We start from the raw sequence: 24,095 nt of genomic DNA, 5'->3' as shown, positions 1-24,095 counted from the left end.
GATTTTTTAAATATGAACAAAAAAGTCAGGAAAAATATAGATTCCTTCTACACAGAGAAAGAGTGGGTATCCAACCCCGAGGAAGTTAACAGTAAAGATTCAGCAGATAACAACCTAAAGGGGAACGATTCCTGCCCCCCATCACATAACTATCTCCTAGAAGAGCCTATTAAAAAGTTAAGAGACTTTGAAGAAAAATGGGGAAAGGAAAGAGAAGCTATGATAGAGAATAACAACGTCCTGAAATTGGAGTTGGGAAAAATAAAGAATTCACAGGAGATGCAGGGAAACAAAATTAGTGAATTAGAAAAGGTAAAAAAGATCACAGGAAAGTAGGATTTCTGAATTGGAAAAGATAAAAAAGTCTCAAGAAAATAGAATTTCTGAATTGGAAAAAGAAAATAATTCTCAAAAAAAAAAATAGGGAAATGGAAAAAAATTCAATAGAGCAAAATAATTCATTTAAAAATGAAATTGGGCATTTACAAAAAGAACTAAAAATTGTGAAAGAAGAATAACTCCTTAAAAGTCAGGATGGAACAAATAGAAATGAATTATTCACAGAGAACCCAAGAATCAGTCAAACAAAACAAAAAAAAAAAAAAATGAGAAGCTGGAGAACAACGTCAAATACTTACTGGGAAAATCTATAGACCTGGAAAATAGATCTAGGAGAGATAATCTATGGATCATTGGACTTCCCGAAAACTATGACCAAAAAAAGAGCCTAGATTCTATTTTACAGGAAATTATCAAAGAGAACTGTCCAGAGATAATAGAAACAGAAGGGAAAGTAGATGTGGAAAGAATTCATCGAACTCCTTCTGAAATAGACCCTAAAAAAAGAACACCACGGAATATTGTGGCTAAGCTGCAGAATTACCACACAAAGGAGAAAATCCTGCAAGCAGCTAGAAAAAAACAATTTAAATACCAAGGTGCCACAATAAGGGTCACCCAAGATCTGGCTGCCTCCACATTAAAAGATAGAAGGGCCTGGAACCTGATATTCCGTAAAGCAAAAGATCAAGGACTGCAACCAAGAATGAACTACCCAGCTAAGTTTAGCATCTTTTTCCATGGAAGAAGATGGTCATTCAATGAAATAGAGGAATTCTATATGTTTCTAAGAAAAAAACCAGACTTAAACAAAAAATTTGATCTACATCCACAAGACTGAAGAGACACAGAAAAGGTACACAGAACCCTTGAGAACTGTAACTCTGATGTGGGTATATAAATAGTACTCAAGGATAATTTGATTTTACTGATATAAAAGAAAAAAAAAGGGGGTGTATTAAAGGGAAGGAGGTCGTTTCAGAAAAAGGGGAAGGAATGATAAAAAGAGGGAAACTACATCCCATGAAGAGGCATAGAAAATACACCATATCTGAGGGAATTTAGTGAGGGGGAGAATCACTGTGTGAATCTTACTCTCATCAGGAGAGGCTCAAAGAGTAAATAATTAACATATTTGTTTTTCAGAGAATTTTTTCACACCTCATTAAAAAGGGGGAGAGAAAAAGGGAAAAGGAAAAGGAGAATAAGTGAAGGGACTTGGAGGGATGGGGGAGGGATATTAAAAAAAAGGGAGGGTTGCGCGTCACAAGAGGGGTCTGTAAATTAAATATCGGGGAGGGGGATCAGGGGCTTCAAGGGAAAAAAGCATAATCTGGGGATAATATGATGGCAGGAAGTGCAGAATTAGTCATTTTAACTGTAAATGTGAATGGGATGAACGATCCCATCAAACGGAGACGGATAGCAGATTGGATCAAAAATCAGAACCCTACAATATGTTGTCTGCAGGAAACACACTTAAAGCAGGGAGATACATACAAAGTAAAGGTAAAAGGTTGGAGCAGAATCTATTATGCTTCAGGTAAAGCCAAAAAAGCAGGGGTAGCTATCCTTATCTCAGATCAAGCAAAAGCAGAAGTTGATCTAATTAAAAGAGATAAGGAAGGAAACTATATACTGCTGAAAGGTAGCATAAATAATGAACCCATATCAATACTAAACATATATGCACCAAGTGGTATAGCATCTAACTTTCTAAAGGAAAAGTTAAGAGAGTTGCAAGAAGAAATAGACAGTAAAATCATAATAGTGGGAGATCTCAACCTTGCACTCTCAGATTTAGACAAATCAAACCACAAAACATACAAGAAAGAAATTAAAAAAGTAAATAGAACATTAGACAAACTAGGTATGATAGACCTTTGGAGAAAACTGAATGGCAATAGAAAGGAATATACTTTCTTCTCAGCAGTTCATGGATCCTATACAAAAATAGACCATATATTAGGACATAAAGATCTCAAAATTAAATGTAGGAAGGCAGAAATAATAAATGCCTTCTTCTCAGACCACAATGCAATAAAAGCTACATTCTGTAAAAAGTTAGGGATAAATAGACCAAAAAGTAATTGGAAACTGAATAATCTCATCTTAAAGAATGACTGGGTGAAAGAGCAAATTATAGAAACAATTAATAATTTCACCCAGGATAATGACAATGATGAGACATCATACCAAAATCTATGGGATGCAGCTAAAGCAGTAATAAGGGGAAATTTTATATCTTTAGAGGCTTATTTGAAGAAAATAGAGAAAGAGAAGATTAACGAATTGGGCTTGCAACTTAAAAGGCTAGAAAAAGACCAAATTAAAACCCCCAACCAAATATTAAACTTGAAATACAAAAATTAAAAGGAGAAATCAATAATATTGAAAGTAAAAAAAAAAAAAAACTATTGAATTAATAAATAAAACCAAGAGTTGGTTTTATGAAAAAGCCAATAAAATAGATAAACCTTTGGTAAATCTGATCAGAAAAAAGAAAGAGGAAAATCAAATTGTTAGTTTTACAAATGAAAAGGGGGATCTTTCTACCAATGAAGAGGAAATTAGAGAAATAATAAGGAGTTACTTTGCCCAACTTTATGCCAATAAATTTGATAACTTAAGTGAAATGGATGACTTCCTCCAAAAATATAGGCTCCCTAGATTAACAGAGGAGGAAATAAATTGCTTAAATAGTCCCATTTCAGAAAAAGAAATAGAACAAGCTATTAATCAACTCCCCAGGAAAAAATCCCCAGGACCAGATGGATTCACATGTGAATTCTACCAAACATTTAAAGAACAATTAGCCCCAATGTTATATAAATTATTTGAAAAAATAGGGGACGAAGGAGTCCTACCAAACTCCTTTTATGACACAGACATGGTACTGATACCTAAACCAGGTCGATCGAAAACTGAGAAAGAAAATTATAGACCAATTTCCTTAATGAATATTGATGCTAAAATCTTAAATATGATATTAGCAAAAAGACTTCAGAAAATCATCTCCAGGATAATACACTATGATCACGTAGGATTTATACCAGGAATGCAGGGCTGGTTTAATATTAGGAAAACTATTAATATAATTGACCATATTAATAATCAAATTAATAAGAACCATATGATCATCTCAACAGATGCAGAAAAAGCATTTGACAAAATCCAACATCCATTCCTACTAAAAACTCTTGAGAGTATAGGAATAAATGGACTATTCCTTAGAATAATCAGGAGCATATATTTAAGACCGTCAGTAAGCATAATATGCAATAGAAATAAACTACAACCTTTCCCAGTAAGATCAGGAGTGAAACAAGTTTGCCCACTATCACCATTACTATTCAATATAGTACGATCAACGCTAGCCTCGGCAATAAGAGCAGAGAAAGAGATTCAAGGAATTAGAGTAGGAAATGAGGAAAGCAAACTATCACTTTTTGCAGATGACATGATGGTATACTTAGAGAACCCCAAAGACTCTGCTAAATAATTCAAAATTTCAGCAAAGTGGCAGGATACAAAATAAATCCACATAAATCCTCGGCATTTTTATATATCACTAACAAAATGCAACAGCAAGAGATACAAAGAGAAATTGCATTCCAAACAAATGTTGAGAGTATAAAGTATTTGGGAATCCATCTATCAAAGAAAAGTCAGGAATTATATGAGAAAAATTACAAAACACTTGCCACAAAAATAAAGTCAGATTTAAATAATTGGAAAGACATTCAGTGCTCTTGGATAGGCCGAGCGAATATAATAAAGATGACAATACTCCCCAAACTAATCTATTTATTTAGTGCTATACCAATCAGACTCCCAAGAAACTATTTCAATGACCTAGAAAAAATAACAACAAAATTCATATGGAAGAATAAAAGGTCGAGAATTGCAAGGGATATAATGAAAAAAAAAAAAAAAAAACTCAGAGGAAGGTGGTCTAAGTGTACCTGATCTAAAGCTATATTATATAGCAGCAGTCACCAAAACCATTTGGTATTGGCTAAGAAATAGACCGGTAGATCAGTGGAACAGATTAGATACAAAAGACAAAAATGGGTACATCTATAGCAATCTAATCTTTGACAAACCCAAAGATACCAACATTAGGGATAAAAATTCATTATTTGGAAAAAACTGTTGGGAAAACTGGAAATTAGTATGGCAGAAATTAGATCCACACTTAACACCATATACCAAGATAGGATCAAAATGGGTCCATGATTTAGGCATAAAGAGGGAGATAATAAATAGATTAGAGGAACGGAGGATAGTCTACCTCTCAGACCTATGGAGGAGGAAGGAATTTATGACCAGAAGAGAACTAGAGATCATTATTGATCACAAAATAGAAGATTTTGATTACATCAAACTAAAATGTTTCTGTACAAACAATACTAATGCAAACAAGATTAGAAGGGAAGTAACAAATTGGGAAAATATTTTTAAAAGCAAAGGCTCTGACAAAGGTCTCATTTCCAAAATATATAGAGAACTGACCCTAATTTATAAGAAATCAAACCATTCTCCAATTGATAAATGGTCAAAGGATATGAACAGACAATTCTCAGATGAAGAAATTGAAACTATATCCACTCACATGAAAGAGTGTTCCAAATCACTACTGATTAGAGAAATGCAAATTAAGACAACTCTGAGATACCACTACACACCTGTCAGATTGGCTAAGATGACAGGAACAAATAATGATGAATGTTGGAGAGGATGTGGGAAAACTGGGACACTAATACATTGCTGGTGGAGTTGTGAAAGAATCCAGCCATTCTGGAGAGCAATTTGGAACTATGCCCAAAAAGTTATCAAACTGTGCATACCCTTTGACCCAGCAGTGCTACTACTGGGCTTATATCCCAAAGAAATACTAAAGAGCGGAAAGAGACATATATGTGCCAAAATGTTTGTGGCAGCTCTTTTTGTTGTAGCTAGAAACTGGAAGATGAATGGATGTCCATCAGTTGGAGAATGGTTGGGTAAATTATGGTATATGAAGGTTATGGAATATTATTGCTCTGTAAGAAATGACCAGCAGGAGGAATACAGAGAGGCTGGGAGAGACTTACATCAACTGATGCTGAGTGAAATGAGAAGAAGCAGAAGATCACTGTACACTTCAACAACAATACTGTATGAGGATGTATTCTGATGGAAGTGGAAATCTTCAACATAAAGAAGAGCCAACTCACTTCCAGTTGATTAATGATGGACAGAGGTAGCTACACCCAGAGAAGAAACACTGGGAAATGAATGTAAATTGTTAACACTAATATCTGTCTGCCCAGGTTACATGTACCTTCGGAATCTAATGCTTATTGTGTAACAAGAAAATGGTATTTACACACATGTATTGTATCTAGGTTATATTGTAACACAAGTAAAATGTATGGGATTGCCTGTCATCGGGGGGAGGGAGTAGAGGGAAGGGGGGGATAATTTGGAAAAATGAATACAAGGGATAATGTTATAAAAATATAAAAAAAAAGGATCATTTTTGAGATCTTCCAAGAAAGCCTCGTAAAATGGGAACCAGCTCTTATCTCCTTTTGGGGTTTCATCTGGACCTCAGGATGTGAGGTCTGATCTCTCCATAAAGGTTGTCTATGGTCAGAATTCTTTTTGCTCATTTTAAAGGGTTGAGTTCTGCTCTTAAAGCAAAGGAGAGACAGCTGATTTAGTTTGCTCTGGGACTGGTGTTTCTGACTGACTTGAGGTGCTGACTAATTGGAGCCAGGTGCTGAGTTCTGAGGCTCAGTGGTTTACAATTTGCCTTTTGAATTTGCTTTTGGTTTTCTTGCAGCAAATCTAATAAGACACCAACCTGCAACCAGGGTAGAGCAGCCGAAGAGGCTCACAGAAGGTTCCCTGGTGCAGGATACAGCAAAGCTCTGGCTCCTTGCTCCAGCTCCTTGTCCAGGTCTCCCTATGCTGCAGGCTTGCTCCCTGACCATTTTAGCAAGTTTTTCCAAGGTATCTTCTTCTGGAAATATGTTGTACTCCAAATATTTGTGGGTTCTGTCACTCCAAAACCAGTTCAGAGGCTTAATCTGCTCTTATTTTGAGAGAAGGTCAGAGGAGGTCTCAGAAAGTCAGGTCTGCTCTCTGCCATCTTAGCTCTACCCCTGCTGAGATATATTTCCTCATTCTTCTTCTCCCTACCTCTTCTCCCAGAGAATCACTCTTTCTCATCTATCCAATTATTTATGTTTTAACATCATCTCACCAAATTTGACCCACTACCACACCCTCTTTCAGTTTAGAATACTTTTAAATGTTTTAATAATGATAAAGTTCTGAGTAGATACATATAACATCTTCCTATATGGAAAGGAAACCAGCTAATCTTATCAAATCTCTCATGATTTCTTTTTTTGTGTTTCCCTTTTTTAATGTTTCTTTTGAGTCTGATACTCAAAAGTCAAAATTTCTATTTCTATTTCTGGTGTTTTTATTACAAATGATTCTATTTCAGTATATAAAGATCTATTTCAAAAGGTGATCAGTAGATTCTTTCCATTTCTGTTCACTCCCTGGTTCTAGGATATCAGGTAAATTTTTCTTGAAAATATCTCTTTGATTTCTCACAGAATCATTAACTTCCACTTGTCCAATTCTGAGTTGTAAGGAATTAATTTTTGAAATGTAATTTTAAATATTTTTTAATTTTATAAAGTTTTGTTTAAACAATAATAATGTTTAATATGTTTAGAGAGTTTACTATGTGTCAGACACTGAGCTAAGCATTTTGTAATTATAATCTCATTTCACCCCCATAGCTTTATTATTATTCCTATTTTACAGATGATGAAAAAGACCTTGAGTTTCCCAAGGTCATACAGTTAATAATGTCCTAGACCAGATTTGAATTTAGATCTTCCTGAATCTAGACCTGTACTCTATCCATTGTGACACCTACCATAAGTTGTGTGGAGCCTAGCAGGGCTTCCTGTGTGCATGTGATAACTGTTGTTGAGTTGAATGATTGAATTGTATAGATAGAATAAGACTAGATTGAATTCTTTTTGGTCCACTATCAAAGATGCTTTATATCTACATACTTTATTGGAGAGAAAGCTCTATGTAAAGGTACTTTTTTATTTAAGTGAAAATACTATGTTGTGTTCTACACTCAACCTCCATAGTCCTCTCTCTTGATGCAAGTCCATTAGAATTGGCCTAAATCATCGCATTTTTGAAAAGAGCCATGTCCATCCGAATTGATTGTTGTGTAATTTTGTTTTTACTATGTACAATGTTCTCTTGGTTCTATTCGCTTCACTCAGCATCAGGTCACATAAGTGTCTCCGGGCCTCTCTGAAATCGTTCTGCTGATCATTTTTTATAGAACAATAATATTCCATAACATTCATATACCATATGTCATTAAGTCATTCTCTAACTGATGGGCATCCACTCAGGGTCCAGTTCCTTGCCACTCCAAAAAGGGCTGCTACAAATATTTTTGCACATGTGGGTACTTTGCCTTGTTTATGATTTCTTTGGGATATAAGCCTAGTAGCAACATTGTTGAATCAAAGGGTATGTATAATTTAATTGTCTTTTGGACATATTTCCATTCTCCAGAATATTTGATTCAGTTCATAATATCATCAATAATCTATTATTGTCCCGATTTTCCCACATCCCCTCCAACTTTCTCCATTATTTTTTTCTGTCATCTTAGCCAATATGAGACATGTGTAGTGGTACCTCCAAATTGTCTTAATTTCTATTTTTCTGATCAATAGTGATTTAGAGCATTTTTTCCATATGACTATAAATGATTTTAATTTCTTAATCAGAAAATTGTTCATATTCTTTGACCATTTATCAATAGGAGAATGGCTTGTATTCTTATAAAATAGAGTCAATTATTTATATATTTTAGAAATGAGGCCTTTATCAGAATATTTGTATATAAAAAAAAATTCCCCTAGTTTTCTGCTTCCTTTTTAATCTTATTTGCATTGATTTTGTTTTTACAAAAACTTTTTAACTTAATATAATAAAAATAATCTATTTTCATTTTTCATAATGTACTCCATTTCTTTGGCCATAAATTCTTTCCTTCTCCATAGAAATCAGCAGCAGAAGATCTTCTACTTTGCTTATAAAGGTCCCTCCTTTTGTCTAAATCATGAAACCATTTTGACCTTATCTTGGTAGAGAGTGTTAGTCAATGCCTAGTTTCTAGTTTTCCCAGCAATTTTTGTCAAGTAATGAGTTTGTATCCCAAAAGCTAGGGTCTCTGAGTTTATCAAACATTAGTTTACTATAATCATGGAATATTGTGTGTTGTGAACCTAACCTATTCCATTGACTAATTATTTATTAGTCAGTATCAGTACCACTGTTTTTATAATATAGTTTTAGGCCTTTTATAGTTAGGCTACCTTCATTTGCATTTTTTCATTAATTCCCTTGAAATTTTTTATCTTTTGTTTTTCCAGATGAACCTTGTCATTATTTTTTCTAGTTCTGTGAGGTAATTTCTTGGGAGTTTGATTGGTATGGCACTGAATAAGTAGACTAATTTAGGTAGAATTATCACTTTTATTATATTACCTTGGGCTAACCATGAACACTTGATATTCTTCCAATTGTGCAGAAATGACTTTATTTGTGTGGAAAGTATTTGTATTTTTGTTCATATTTTCTGCCTTGGCAGGTAGACTCCTAAACACTTTATATATATCAACAGTTATTTTAAATGGAATTTTTTCTCATATCTCTTCCTGCTACACTTTGTCAGTAATAAAAATTCTGATGATTTATGTGGATTTATTTTGTGTTCTATAACTTTGTAAAAGTTGTGAATTGTTTCTAGTAGTTTTTTAGTTGATGCTCTAGGAATCTCTAAATATGTCATCATATCATCTGCAAAGAGTAATAATTTTATTTCCTCATTACCTAGTCTAATTCCTTTAATTTCTTTTACTTCTCTTATTGGTAGAGCTAAAATTTCTAAGTAATTATTTAATAATAATGGTGATAGTGGACAACCTTGTTTAATTCCTGATATTATTGGGAATGCATCTAGTTTATCTCTATTACATAAGATATTTGCTAATGGTTTTAAATAGATGCTGCTGTTCATTTTAAGGAAAACTCCATTAATTTCTATGTTCTCTAGTGTTTTTAATATGAATAGGTGTTGGATTTTGTCAAATGCTTTTCCTGCCTCTATTGAGATGATCATGTGTTTTTTGTTAATTTGGTTATTGAGATAGTCAATTATGTTAATAGTTTTTCTAATATTGAACCAGCCCTTTTTATTACATCATCATCTAAAAATGCATTTACTATTTCTGCCTTTTTACATTTGATTTTGAGATTTTTATGCCCTAATACATGGTCAATTATTGTATTCATTGGATTTACTGCCAAGAAAAAAGTATATTCCTTTTGTCCCCATTCAATTTTCCCAAAAGATCTATTATACTGAATTTTTCTAAAGTTCTATTTACCTCCTTAACTATCTTGTAATTTGATATATGACATAGCAACGTTGAGATATTCCAGTAATAATGTTTTGCTGTCTGTTTCTTCTTACAGTTCTATTAACTTCTCTAGGAACTTAGATGTTATACCACTTGGTGCATATATGTTTAGTGTTGATATTACTTCATTATCTTTGGTACACTTTAGCAAACTATAGTTTCTTTTCTTATTTCTTTTAATTAGATCTATTTTTGTTTTTGCTTGATCTTAGATCAGGATCATTACCCCTGATTTTTTTTTTTTTTACTTCAAATGAAACCTAATAGATTTTACTCTAGCCTTTTAACTTTACTCTGTATGCTTTAAATGTATTCCTTGTAAACAACATATTGTAGGACTCTGGCTTTTAATTCAGTCTGCTATTCACTTCTGTTTTATGGGAGAATTCATCTCATTCACATTCACAGTTAAAATTACTCTGTATTTCCTGCCATCTTATTTCCCCCAAGTTATCCCCAAGGATAGTCTACTACTAAATTCTGTGGAGAAGGAAAGGATTTATGGCCAAAGAAGAACTAGAGTACATTGTGAATAGAGTCTGACAGAAGGAAATCACTCTCCAGCTCGAAATACACTGGAAAAACTTCAACAAAGGTCATTCTCACTACAGTGAAAAGGCTGTTTAGCCCTGGTCAGACAGACTCTGGGAAAGTCACTGAGAGGGTTTTAATCACAGCAAATCAGCAACTAAGATCCACAGTCCTGACTCAGTAGAGGAGTAAATCAGGGAGGTTGTTGCCAGTCCCAGTTTAGATGGCAAACTATGGGAAAACCAGGCTTTTCCTGGAAAGAGCAGCCAAGCTACCCACTGCAAACACAAAGGGGTCCTCTGCTCAAAATCAATGCTTAGAGATGCACAGGGCTTACACAGGAGAACTCCCATTACACTAAGAGTAGTGCTCAATAGCACAAGTAAAAACAAAGAGAAAATGCCAAAAGAAAAGGGAAAAAAATAAAGAAGAAACAGAAAAGAACCTAGACCCCAAGGAAATACTAAAGAAGGGAAGGGGACCTGTATGTGCCAAAATGTTTGTAGCAGGCCTTTTTGTAGTGGCTAGAAACTGGAAAATGAATGGATGCCCATCAATTGAAGAATGGTTGGGTAAATTATGGTATATGAATGTTATGGAATATTATTGTTCTGTAAGAAATGACCAACAGGATGAATGCAGAGAGGCTTGGAGAGACATCAACTGATGCTGAGTGAAACCAGCAGAACGAGGAGATCATTATGCACTTCAACAATAATACTATATGAAGATATATTCTGATGTAAGTGGATATCTTCAACATAGAGAAGAGCTAATCCAATTCCAATTGATCAATGATGGACAGAATCAGCTACAGCCAGAGAAGGAACATTGGGAATTGAGTGTAAACTGTTAGCATTTTTTTTGTTGTTGTTTTTCTCCCCAGGTTATTTTTACCTCCCGAATCCAATTCTTCCTTTCAAACAACAACAACAACAACAACAACAACAAAATTCGGTTCTGCACACATATATTGTATCTAAAATATAATATAACATATTTAATATGTATGGGAATACCTGCCATCTTGGGGAGAGAGTGGAGGGAAGGAGGGGAAAAATTCGGAACAGAAGGAGTACAAGAGATAATGTTGTAAAAAATTACTTATACATATGTACTGTCAAAAATGTTATAATTATAAAATTAATTTTAAAAATGGTTTTCAAAAAGAAAAAAAAAAGAAAGAAAAAAACCTAGACTTTAGAAAACTACCATGATGACAGGTAACATCAAAATATTCTCAGTTGAGGACAAAATATCTCAAGTCCAAAGAGACTTCTTGAAAATGTTCATAAAAGATGTTAAAAAGCAAATAATAGAGGTAGAAGAAAGAATGAGAAAGGAATTGAGAGGTATGCATTAGAGAGTCAACCTCTTGGAAAAAGAAAGGAAAATTGTCTAAAAAATTCCTTCAAAAGTAAAATTAATCAAATTAAAAAAAAAAGATACACAAAAGTTAACTGAAGAAAATCCAACATTAAAAACTAGAACAGGGCAAATGGTAGCTAAGGATTATTTGAGACAGCAAAAGCCAGTCACATAAAATGGGGGAAAAAAATGAAAAGAATGAAGAGAGTGTGAAATATTTTATTAAAAAAAAAACAGCTGACTTGGAAAATAAATCCAGAAGAGAACATTTTAGAATTCTTGGCCTCCCTGAATGCCATAACAAAAAAAAAAAAAAAAAAAAAAAAAGAAGAAGAAGAAGAAGAAGAAGGAAGAAGAAGAAGAAGGAAGAAGAAGAAGAAAAAGAAGAAGAAGAAGAAGGAAGAAGAAGAAGAAGGAAGAAGAAGAAGAAGGAAGAAGAAGCAGAAGGAAGAAGAAGCAGAAGGAAGAAGAAGCAGAAGGAAGAAGAAGAAGAAGGAAGAAGAAGAAGAAGGAAGAAGAAGAAGAAGGAGAAGAAGAAGAAAAAGAAGAAGAAGAAAAAGAAGAAGAAGAAAAAAAGAAGAAGAAAAAAAGAAGAAGAAGAAGAAAAAGAAGAAGAAGAAAAAGAAGAAGAAGAAAAAGAAGAAGAAGAAAAAGAAGAAGAAGAAAAAGAAGAAGAAGAAAAAGAAGAAGAAGAAAAAGAAGAAGAAGAAAAGAAGAAGAAGAAAAGAAGAAGAAGAAAAGAAGAAGAAGAAAAGAAGAAGGAAGAAGAAGAAGAAGAAGGAAGAAGAAGAAGAAGAAGGAAGAAGAAGAAGAAGAAGGAAGAAGAAGAAGAAGAAGGAAGAAGAAGAAGAAAGAAGAAGAAGAAGAAGAAGAAGAAGAAGGAAGAAGAAGAAGAAGAAGGAAGAAGAAGAAGAAGAAGGAAGAAGAAGAAGAAGAAGGAAGAAGAAGAAGAAGGAAGAAGAAGAAGAAGAAGGAAGAAGAAGAAGAAGGAAGAAGAAGAAGAAGAAGGAAGAAGAAGAAGAAGAAGGAAGAAGAAGAAGAAGAAGGAAGAAGAAGAAGAAGAAGGAAGAAGGAAGAAGAAGAAGAAGAAGGAAGAAGAAGAAGAAGAAGGAAGAAGAAGAAGAAGAAGGAAGAAGAAGAAGAAGAAGGAAGAAGAAGAAGGAAGAAGGAAGAAGAAGAAGGAAGAAGAAGAAGAAGAAGGAAGAAGAAGAAGAAGAAGGAAGAAGAAGAAGAAGAAGGAAGAAGAAGAAGAAGAAGGAAGAAGAAGAAGAAGAAGGAAGAAGAAGAAGAAGAAGGAAGAAGAAGAAGAAGAAGGAAGAAGAAGAAGAAGAAGGAGGAAGAAGAAGAAGAAGGAGGAAGAAGAAGAAGAAGGAGGAAGAAGAAGAAGAAGAAGAGGAAGAAGAAGGAAGAAGAGGAAGAAGAAGGAAGAAGAAGAAGAAGGAAGAAGAAGAAGCCTGGAAAGCATTCTTCAAGAGATAATTTTTAAAACTGCCCCTATATTTTAGAAACAGGGGGGAATACTCACTGAAAGAATCCATGGATTACTTTCAGAAAGAGATACCACTAGGAAAACTCCAAGGAACATTGTTCCAACACTCCAAAACTATAATCTCAAAGAAAAATACTGCAAGCTGCCAGACAAAAACAATTCAATTATCTGGGAATAATGGTAATGATTACCCTGGATGTGGCAGCTTCTACAATAAAAGATCAGAGGATCTGGGATACCATATTACAGAAAACAAAGAACCTAGGGTTTCAATGAAGAATTAATTATCCAGCAAGAATCAGCATCATCTTTCATAGGAGGTTATGGATCTTCAATGAAGTAAAATAATTTCGTTCATTTCTATTGAAAAAGCCAAAACTAAACAAACAAACAAAAATATTAATCTTCAAATACAGAACTCAAGAGCAGTATAAAAAGGTAAACAGGGATAAATAGATATTATTTAAAGATTAAACTATATACACTCCTACTCCGGAAAATTATATCCATAACTCTTGAGAACGGTATCTGCCACTGGGGCATATCAATAAGAAATGCTCGAGGTTTCCCAGTTTCCCTTGAAAACCACATGCAACTGAGCCTCTGAACAGTCTGAGAGAATGAAACCCCTTTCCAGCTCAATAAGAAACCATAGCAATAAGAAAACCAATAGAAATTATATGATAATCTCAAAATATTCAGAAAAGCTTTTGACAAAATATAGTACCCATTCCTATGAAAAATTTAGAGAACATAGGGATAAAGGAAGATTCCTTAAAATACTAAGCAGTATCTATCTAAAACCAACAACAAGCATTATTTTTAATGGAGAGAAGCTGGATGCATTCCCAATAAGAATGTAAACAAGGATGCCCATTGTCACCATTATTATTCAACATTGTACTAGAAATTTTGGCTTTAGTGACAAGAAAAGAAAAGGAAATTAAAGGGATTATTAGAATAGGCAATGAGGAAATAAAACTATCAATTTTTGCAGAAAGATGATAGAGAATCATAGAAAGTGATTGATGAATTCTTTCCAATTTTTTCATTCTTTTTAGTTTGTGTGACTGGCTCTTGTTGTCTCACAGAATCATTAGCTTCCATTTGCCCTGTTCTAGTCTTTAATGTGTGATTTTCCTCAGTTAACTTTTTATTTTTATATTTTTGCTGAGGCAATTGGGATTAAGTGACTTGCTCCGGGTCATCACACAGTTAGGAAGTGTGAAGTGTCTATTACTTGCTTTATAAAGTCTTTTTTGAACATTTCCAAGAAAATTCTTTGGGCTTGATATGAATTCAATGACTATTTGAGATTTCATTTGTGTACATTTTGTTCTTGAATGAGTCTGTTTTGTTTTCCCAGTCGTCATAATAGCTTTCTATGGTCAAAGTTCTTTTCTGTTTCTTGCTCTTTTTCTTCCTTTTCTTTTTGTGTTTGTTGTAATTTTAAGGTTGAACTCTGCTCCTTGGCTAAAGGGGGCGCTGTCCCAACTTCCTGTGCAGCTCTGATCTTAGCTGTGAGCACAGCACCCCCTTGTGGCAGGGATACCTTTGCCTGCTCTGTTCAGGTCACTGCCTGGTTTCCCAGTTTCCTTCTGAACTGGAAGCTGCCCCCCTGCTGTGCTCCTCTGCTGAGGGTCTTAGTTCCTGATGTGCTGTGATTAAGATCCTCTCACTGGCTTTCCCAGAGTCTCTCTGACCTGGGCTGACCTTTTCACCCCAGTGAAACTGACCTTTCTTCAAGTTTTCCAGTCCATCTTGAGCTGGAGAGAAGTTTCATTCTCTCAGACTGTTCAGAGGCTCCGTTTCATGTGGTTTTTGAGGGAAACTGGGAGAGCTCAAGCAACTTCCTGTCTATTCTGCCATCTTGGCTCCACCACCAGAAGTCTTCCAAAATAATTTGGAAATTTATTACATTCAAAATATTTGTGGGTTCTCTCATTCCAAAACCTATTCAGAGTCTGAGGGAAGCCAGGAAGAGCTCAGAAAGACTTGTCTACTCTCCTCCATCTTAGGTCCACCTGTATCAGGATTTATTTTCTTCAGTATATTTGTGCTTCTTTTACCTAGTTGTTTTTCATAATTTTCTGCCTTTTCTTTAATATCTTTACTTAATTTTACCTCTATCACTCTTATTTGATTTAAAACATTTTTTTTTTTTTTTTTTTTTTAGATTTTCCTGTTCTTGGAATTGTGTCCAATTTGCTTTTTTTTTTTTTTTTTTTTTTAAACTCTGAAGCTTTGCTTGTAGCTATTTTGACTTTATTTTCTTCTTTTACATTTGTGTCTTGATCTTTTCTGTTACCATACTAGCTTTCAATGGCCATGTTCTGTTGTTGTTGTTTGCTCATTCCCCCTCCATCGTTCTTAATTTGAAACTTTATCTTCATTTTGGGCCCTGACCCCAGCTCCAGTGATAGTAAAGAGCTCTGCCTCAAGCTTCAAACTTTTTGCACTGCTGTTTTCAAAGCTAATTCTGGGGGGTCGGAAGTTTCAGATACTTCCAAAGTGGTATGATTTGAGGAGAAGTATGGTCACTAATCTCATGGTCTGCACTCTGTTGCTTAAGAAGCAACCTTATCTGTGGGGATTTTAACATACTTTTCTTCATGATTCCCCATTCATTGAGACTAGAAGTCATACTTCCCTTCATGAAGGGAAGTCCCTCTTGACCAAAAGTAGTCCTCTTCATCTTTAAACTATCACCCGGAAGCAGGCATACAAAATGAGGTTGCCAAATAGCATCTGATTCTTCATCCAGTACAATCACAAACATATCATTTTTCTATGTAGTTGCTAGGTTCCTTTACCATTTCTGACTTTTTGTTGGCTCGGACAATCCAGAACACAAAATGGGGATTTATTTTAAAAAAGATTTGAGGAATATAGAGAGATTCCAGCTAAATGCTTTCTTTACTATGTTTTCTTGGATTGACCTCTTGAAGTCACATCTTATCCCTTACATATCCTTTTTAATCCCCCAACAAATCCAAATGACATGTTTTATGCTTCTCTGAGAATAGACTAATAAAACAAAATGTTTCCAAATATAAATTTTATTTAAAATTAAGGACTCACAACAGGCTTTTTGCAAGATAGATTATATTTTATTTTAGCTTCTTGATGAGGCTTAAAAGCCTCATTGATTGGATTCCCCTCAGTCTCTGTTGCATACAGTTTTTCCACTCTATTCCCAATGTATACATCCCAGATCAAGTTCTATTATGTTCTTTATTAGACCATTTTATTTTATTTTAAAATTTTATTTTGAATAATATTTTATTTTTCCAAATACATGCAAAGATAGTTTTCAACATGCACATTTGCAAAACTAAATGTTCCAAATTTTTCTCTCTTCCCCTCCCTCTTCCCTAGACATCAGTCTGATATATGTTAAGCATCCTCAATTCCTTTATACATATTTCCATATTCCTCATGTTGTACAAGAAAAATAGTATCAAAAGGGAAAAAACATAAGGAGGGAAAAAATGGGAAAATACTATGCTTTAATCCACATTCAGTCTTCCTAGTTCTCTCTATGAATGCTGACGACACTTTCCAACACAAGTATTTTGGAATTGCCTTGAATCACCTCTTTGTTGAAAAGACCCAGGTCCATATAAAAATTCATTATTTGGAAAAAAACTGTTGGGAAAACTGGAAATTAGTATGGCAGAAATTAGATATGGATCCACATTTAACACCATATACCAAGATAAGATCAAAATGGGTCCATGATTTAGGCATAAAGAATGAGATCATAAATAGATTAGAGGAACAGAGAATAGTCTACCTCTCAGACCTGTGGAGGAGGAAGGAATTTATGACCAGAGGAGAACTAGAGATCATTATTGATCACAAAATAGAAGATTTTGATTACATCAAACTAAAAAGTTTCTCTACAAACAATACTAATGCAAACAAGATTAGAAGGGAAATAACAAATTGGGAAAATATTTTTAAAAGTAAAGGTTCTGACAAAGGTCTCATTTCCAAAATAGAGAACTGACCCTAATTTATAAGAAATCAAACCACTCTCCAATTGATAAATGGTTAAAGGATATGAACAGGCAATTCTCAGATGATGAAATTGAAACTATTTCCACTCATATGAAAGAGTGTACCAAATCACTACTGATCAGAGAAATGCAAATTAAGACAACTCTGAGATACCACTACACACCTGTCAGATTGGCTAAGATGACAGGAACAAATAATGATGAATGTTGGAGGGGATGTGGGAAAACTGGGACACTGATACATTGTTGGTGGAGTTTTGAAAGAATCCAGCCATTCTGGAGAGCAATTTGGAACTATGCCCAAAAAGTTATCAAACTGTCCATACCCTTTGACCCAGCATTGCTGTTATTGGGATTATATCTCAAAGAAATACTAAAGAGCGGAAAGGGACCTGTATGTGCCAAAATGTTTGTGGCAGCTCTTTTTGTTGTAGCTAGAAACTGGAAGTTGAATGGATGTCCATTAATTGGAGAATGGTTGGGTAAATTATGGTATATGAAGGTTATGGAATATTATTGCTCTGTAAGAAATGACCAGCAGGAGGAATAAAGAGAGGCTTGGAGAGACTTACATCAACTGATGCTGAGTGAAAAGAACAGAACCAGAAGATCGCTGTACATTTCAATGCTGTATGAAGAGGTATTCTGATGGAAGTGGAAATCTTCAACATAAAGAAGATCCAACTCACTTCTAGTTGATCAATGATGGACAGAAATAACTACACTCAGAGAAGGAACACTGGGAAGTGAATGTAGATTGTTAGCACTGCTGTCTATCTACCCAGGTTACTTAAACCTTCGGAATCTAATACTTAATGTGCAACAAGAAAATGGTATTTACACACATATATTATATCTGGGTTATATTGTAACACATGCAAAATGTATGGGATTACCTGTCATCGGGGAGAGGGAGTGGAGGGAGGGAGGGAATAATTTGGAAAAATGAATACAAGGGATAATATTATAAAAAAATAATAAATATAAAAAAATTACCCATGCATATGTTTTATAAATAAAAAGCTATAATAAAAAATTAAAAAATAAAAAAAATAAAAAAAAGAAATAAAATAAAAGGCAAAAAAGACAAAAAAAAAAAAGAAAAGAAAAGAAAAGAAAAGACCCAGGTCCATAGTTGATCATCACATAATCTTTTTGTTAATTGTGTACCATGTTCTGGTTCTGTTTGGTTCTGCTCACTTCACTTAGCATCAGTTCATATAAGTCTTGGCTTTTCTGAAATCAGCCTTCTCATGATTTCTTATAAAACAATAATATTCCATTATATTGTTAGACTATTTTAAATAGATTTCTGGTTTCTCTTCTTTGTCCCTTTTTATACTAGAAGTGTTTACCAATTCCTTCTCCAGCTCTATAAAGTATAATTTGGAAATGATTCTGGATAGAAACTTCAGTAGAGATCCAGTATGGAAACTAACAGATATGGATCTGTTGAAAGTTTTTGGCATTGTGAAATCATTCAGTACCAGAAATTTATGATTTTACTAGAAAACTAAACAAAACAAAATATGGTTAATGAGCAATCATTACCATCAACTTTGTGTATGTACCCTAAGGACCATAGGATCTTTCCATCTGGCTTACATCTGATAATTTCTGTATATTCTCCCCCATTAGAATATGAATTCCTTGTCCATTTGTATCCCCAGTTTTATATATATTAAGAGTTTAAAAAAATTCCATCTTTTCATTCTAGAATAAAATAGAGAAATAAATAAGGAGGTAATGTGTTTATTTAAAAACTAGATATTGCTGATTTTTGGCATTTGCCAGTTATTGAATGAGAGCCATAATGATTATGCATTTCACTATCACTGAAAATCTTTACCAAGATATATACATCACACTTTCCCATTTCTTAAACACTTTGGATTGGCCATCACTTATCTTTTCTTCAGAATTATTATTATATCAATCAATTATTAGTAAACGATAAATATTGCAATGTCCCTAGAGATTACTGTTAGGCTTATGTGCTTCTACATTAAATCACCTTTAAAAACCTATGCTTTAAAGATTCTTCCATCTGTTTTTCATAATTTCTGTCTTTTCCCCTGTCACCCATAATTTTTCAATGTTATCAAGGTCCACTCTATATTTAATTGGTTTTTCTTTCTTTCTTTCCTTATTTTAATGTATAATCCTAAATCATGCCTGAAGGTGCTTCCAAGTTACTCTAAAAGGGTTGAGCCTTTCAATAGTTGTTTATCTCCTTCTAAGAGGCCTTTTAAAATTATTATCACTGATTACATTCTATGTTCCATATAAGTGAGACTGCCTGAAATCCAACTTCTAGGTAAGTGAGGCATTGCTATATTTGGTGACTATTCATGATAGTCCATGAATTCTACAGACATTTATTTAAATGCCTGATTTGGCAAATGTAACCTACTAGATACTGGGGATCCAAATATGAAATTAACACTGCCCTTTGCTATAAAGAAGTGAAGTGGATTTAAAAACAGTAAATCAGATATATTTTTGTGAATGTTGTTACAGCTCTACATATATGTATCTGTACATTTTTTCCTCTCAAGACATTTCACCATCACCTGTATTTTTAGATTCCCTTGAATTCAATTTTCTCTAATCAGTCAGCTATATGATGCTAAATATGTGATACTAAAAATGAATTCATAGTCAAGTAACCTTTGTCACTGATTTATGTTGTTTAAATGTTCTGCTGTGAAACCAAATATGATCACAGTTTAACTGAGAAAATTCAACCCCAAGGATAATTTATTTAAATGTTTAGAGCTAAAACCTAGAGAAAAGCCTCCCTACAATTTTGAAATATGATTGTTATTTTCACATAATTCTGTAGTGGAAGTTGCTTTCCACAGGATGGAAATGGTGATCAAGATAAAACCAATATAATCAGGCCTTTATAGGAGGGAGTCAATGTTGTTGGTGCTACATTATACTTTATACCTGGTGGTCTCTGGTTATAAGGGAATTACTACACCACCACCACAAGGTAAAAGGCATCTTTCCATAAACACATATGATGAGGAAAGAAATAGTTCCTCTTAAATAGTTATCTGTTCTATTGTGTCCCCTTAGCCTTATGAATTTCTTATGGTCAGAACCCTCTCCTCCTGCTTTACTTCCCTAAAACATGGATCTCTCAGAGCATTTCTTTAAGAAGCTGCTGTGGATTACTTACAATTGAGGCTTGAAATCTCATTTTAGGAAAATTAAAGAAATTTAAGCAATGATATTTACATCTTAAAGTGTCTTTTAATGCAAAGGCAAGATGATCTTTTGGCCCCAGAGAAGATAGCCTGAATAATAATCCTAGAATCAGATAAACCATGGAAAACCATTTCATTAACCATAGACTGTTCAACTGCCAGAGGGTAGAAAAACAACATAGTTTGTACATGGATAGGCTTGATAATGGAATCTTGGAGACTTTTAGGGTGATAACTAATACATTTTTTACGAGACAGACTAAAATGAGACTCCAGAGAAGAGCAACAGAAAAAACTGATCAGAGAGAGTTAAATTGGTGACAAGAAGATTGGAAAGTGGAGCTTGTGGAACAAATAAATCACAAGAAAAGCTGCTCATAAAGGCATAAAAGAGCAGACTAAATTTCAGAAATATAAGTTTTTTTAGAGGTTAGACTAATGAATTATCAATGTGAATATTTAAATTATTTAATATATGCCACATGTGGGAGAAACATAGTTGTTGACCAGAAAGAGAATGTGATTGTTTTTTCCCTGTCTGCATGTTCTATGCAATTGTAAATAACAAAACAAAAAACTTTCTAAGATCAAAGTCAGATAAAAAAGCAAAGCAGGACCTTGATTAAATAAGTTTGATACTTTTTTGATACTTAAAGACATAGGCTCTGGATTACCCATTATTATATGGAACACTAAAAATGATATTTATCTTGTTCACCTGGTAAATTTATTTATTATATTGTAATTTTGATATTCTTTAGATTGTGAGGTCTTTAAGGATTAGGGTTGTCTTATGGTTCTTTTTGTCTCCCAATCGCTTAGCATAGTGCCTAACAGCTAAATGCTCTTAATAAATAATAACATATCATAATACTTAATGCTTATTGATTAATAACAGCATATCTGGGCCTAGTACAGGTGTTTAATAAGTGCTGGTTCTTTTCTCTCCCTACTTCCCTTCCTGACTTTCTTTTCTGTCCATAATTTTCTACTATTTTCAAGTACAAATATTAGTTATGCAATTTTCAGATAAAAATATTAGTCTCAGATAAAGTGACTTGTTCTGGTTTACATGCATAATAACTACAGTCATTACTCTGACTTGAAGCCTCATCTTCTCTCTCTTATATTATACCACTTCACAGTTAAATCATCCCTTTAAGATTATATTCAATTTTGAATAAGGGAATTTAATAATTTTTTGTTAATTCCTCTCAAAATTTAAAAGTCCTTTAGTTAAAAAATTCTTCCTAATATTTGAGAAATCTATACTTTTGTATATAAGAAATCTATTTTCTTTTGTAGAATCTGATCATAGCTATTTACTGAAAATATAACCTTGAGTGGAAATATTATTAAAAACATTATTTAGTGTATTTAGTTATTTAAAATATCTTAAATTTCTTTTTTCTGAAGGTTAGAAAACAACACAAAAAATAATACTTCATATTTATACAGTGTTTTAAGTTGCAGAGAACCTTTCATATATCTCATCACTAATGAAACTCTAGACAGTTCATCTTTGAAAGTGATATTGCATTATGAGACTGCCTATTTATTCCTGGAAATAATATAACTTTCTATTAATAACTCATTACTTGCCAGTTAATTGAAATAAAAAGCATAATGACTCCTCAAAAAATAGAGAAAAGGCATTAGGTCTTCTTGATGAGGTAATAGGAAACTCAAAATTATGAGGTAAATACCTAATAATGAGGTATATACCTCAATAGGATTAAGTGAGGTCTAGTGGCAGGATTCAGGGTACAGAGAGTCACATGGAGCTCCTCTCAACCCCCTTAAGTTATATCAGGCCTAGTGGCAGCGAGAGTCCCTTGTAAATGAATTTACAGGGCGAAAACCTAGATGGGTAAAAAGATGTTTATTGCCCGGTTTGGAAGCAAGGTTAAGGTCTTGTTAGTAAAAGGCATTAGATAGAGGAAGATACACACTGAAAGAATCTCTGATGCAAGCATCTTAGCTGGCATCTTTCAAATCTCTGAACCCAAGATGATTCTAGCTTTGCTCTTTTTATCTGCTTGAAGAAGTAATGGGCAAAGCTCAGGTTAATTCCTTGAAGGCCAGATTTTTGGCGGGCTTTATCCAAGCCAGCTCAGATGGGGTGGGGGGTGGGGAGAGCTGGGTATAAGCCCAAACTAGTTTTGACCAGATCTTGTATCAAAGGGGTCTGAAAAACCAAACCAACTGGGGGCTGGTTACAGCCCAAACTGGTTCAGATACAGATCTTTTCCCCTAGGAATATCTTGTCTCAAAGGTAGATCAGACAAGGAATCTTAAAGGGGCTATGCCTTCAACATTCTCACTGAAATTAAAAGGTGCTTTCTCTTAACAAGTCACAAGTTCCATCCCAGAAATCTCATCAGGAGTGGGAAGAAGTTAAGAAAGTCCAAGTTTTCTAAATCACACTCTTTTCTTTTCACTGTCTCCTTTCCTTCCTAGTCAGTATAGAGACAGTCCATATCTGTTTACTCTTCTTCCTTTTTCTTTATCTTTCAGTGCTTTCCTTCATCTCTATAAGTCATGGGACTCAAATGGACCCAATATATGTATCAGTTGATAATCCATACTATTTTAAGAAATGCTTATATTTCTATTCTGAGTTTACTTCTTAAGATTATAGTCTTCATTTGTAAGCATTTTTGTTGGATTTGTTTGCTTCAACTAGGCAGGAAATTTCCTTAGAAATTCATAAGTCCTTGTTAATTCTCTCCATTCATGAGAACCATTATCCCTGTTTACTGCTATTTATCTAATGTATATCCTATACATGGTGGTATATGTACATACAATGTACATCCTATAATCCATGGTTTAATAATCTCCAAAATTACTGGTTTGGAGATCTCACTTACTCCCAAATGCTATGCAAGAATCATGTTGATGTTAACCATTGGAAGATAGGATAAACAGCCAATGATCCCAGGGGGCAGAGCCAAGATGGCAGAGAAGATACACGCGATCCTGTAAGCTCCTTTCTTCCCTCACTACTAATTAGATAAATTCAGCCTCAAAAATAGCGCTGAACTGATAGAAACCACAAGGACTGGAAGCACAACTTACCAGCTGAAGAGAATCTGGAGTTTCAACAGAAAAGGTTAGTCCCCAGGGGAGGAAAAAAAAAAAAGAGGCCAGCACAGACGGTTGGGTGGTGGCACACTGCGCCGATCACTCTGGGGAGGGCTCTGGGATCAGAGAAGTCACTGAGATAGAGGAATCTAGCACAGGCTGTTAGCTCTTCTCTACTTATAAAACAGCAGTTCAGAGGAGAAATTAAGCCACTTTAAAATATAAGCTAGAAACTAGAACCTCCCCGATCCTGAGGGTGACTCAGCAGATAGCTGCACTGTGGATGTGGCTGACTTAGGCTGTCCTAGCTTTCACCTGGGAGTAGTTAAGAGATTGAGAAGTGGGCGGTAACTCATAGTGCCTTGCTTGGATAGAGGCTGTGGAACTCAGCCCCGGGAAGTCCCAGAGAAGCAGAACCTTTGAACTATGGACCGCAGTTTCAGGGCAGACACTTCCAGTTTGAGCACAGGGGCTTTTCACATCACCTGCTGCTGACATCCATGCCCCACCAGAA

General features: G+C 34.3%; 1 pseudogene; it reads left to right on the top strand.

Moving 5' to 3' along the window:
• Nucleotides 1-24,095, top strand: part of LOC141562167 (large ribosomal subunit protein eL20-like) — a 122,404-nt pseudogene that overhangs the window by 34,807 nt on the left and 63,502 nt on the right.

The sequence above is a fragment of the Sminthopsis crassicaudata genome, chromosome 3 (genome assembly GCF_048593235.1).
Source record: "Sminthopsis crassicaudata isolate SCR6 chromosome 3, ASM4859323v1, whole genome shotgun sequence".
Lineage (NCBI taxonomy): Eukaryota > Metazoa > Chordata > Mammalia > Dasyuromorphia > Dasyuridae > Sminthopsis > Sminthopsis crassicaudata.
The sequence above is the reverse complement of the archived record's forward strand: the minus strand, read 5'-3'. Positions and strand labels throughout refer to the sequence as shown.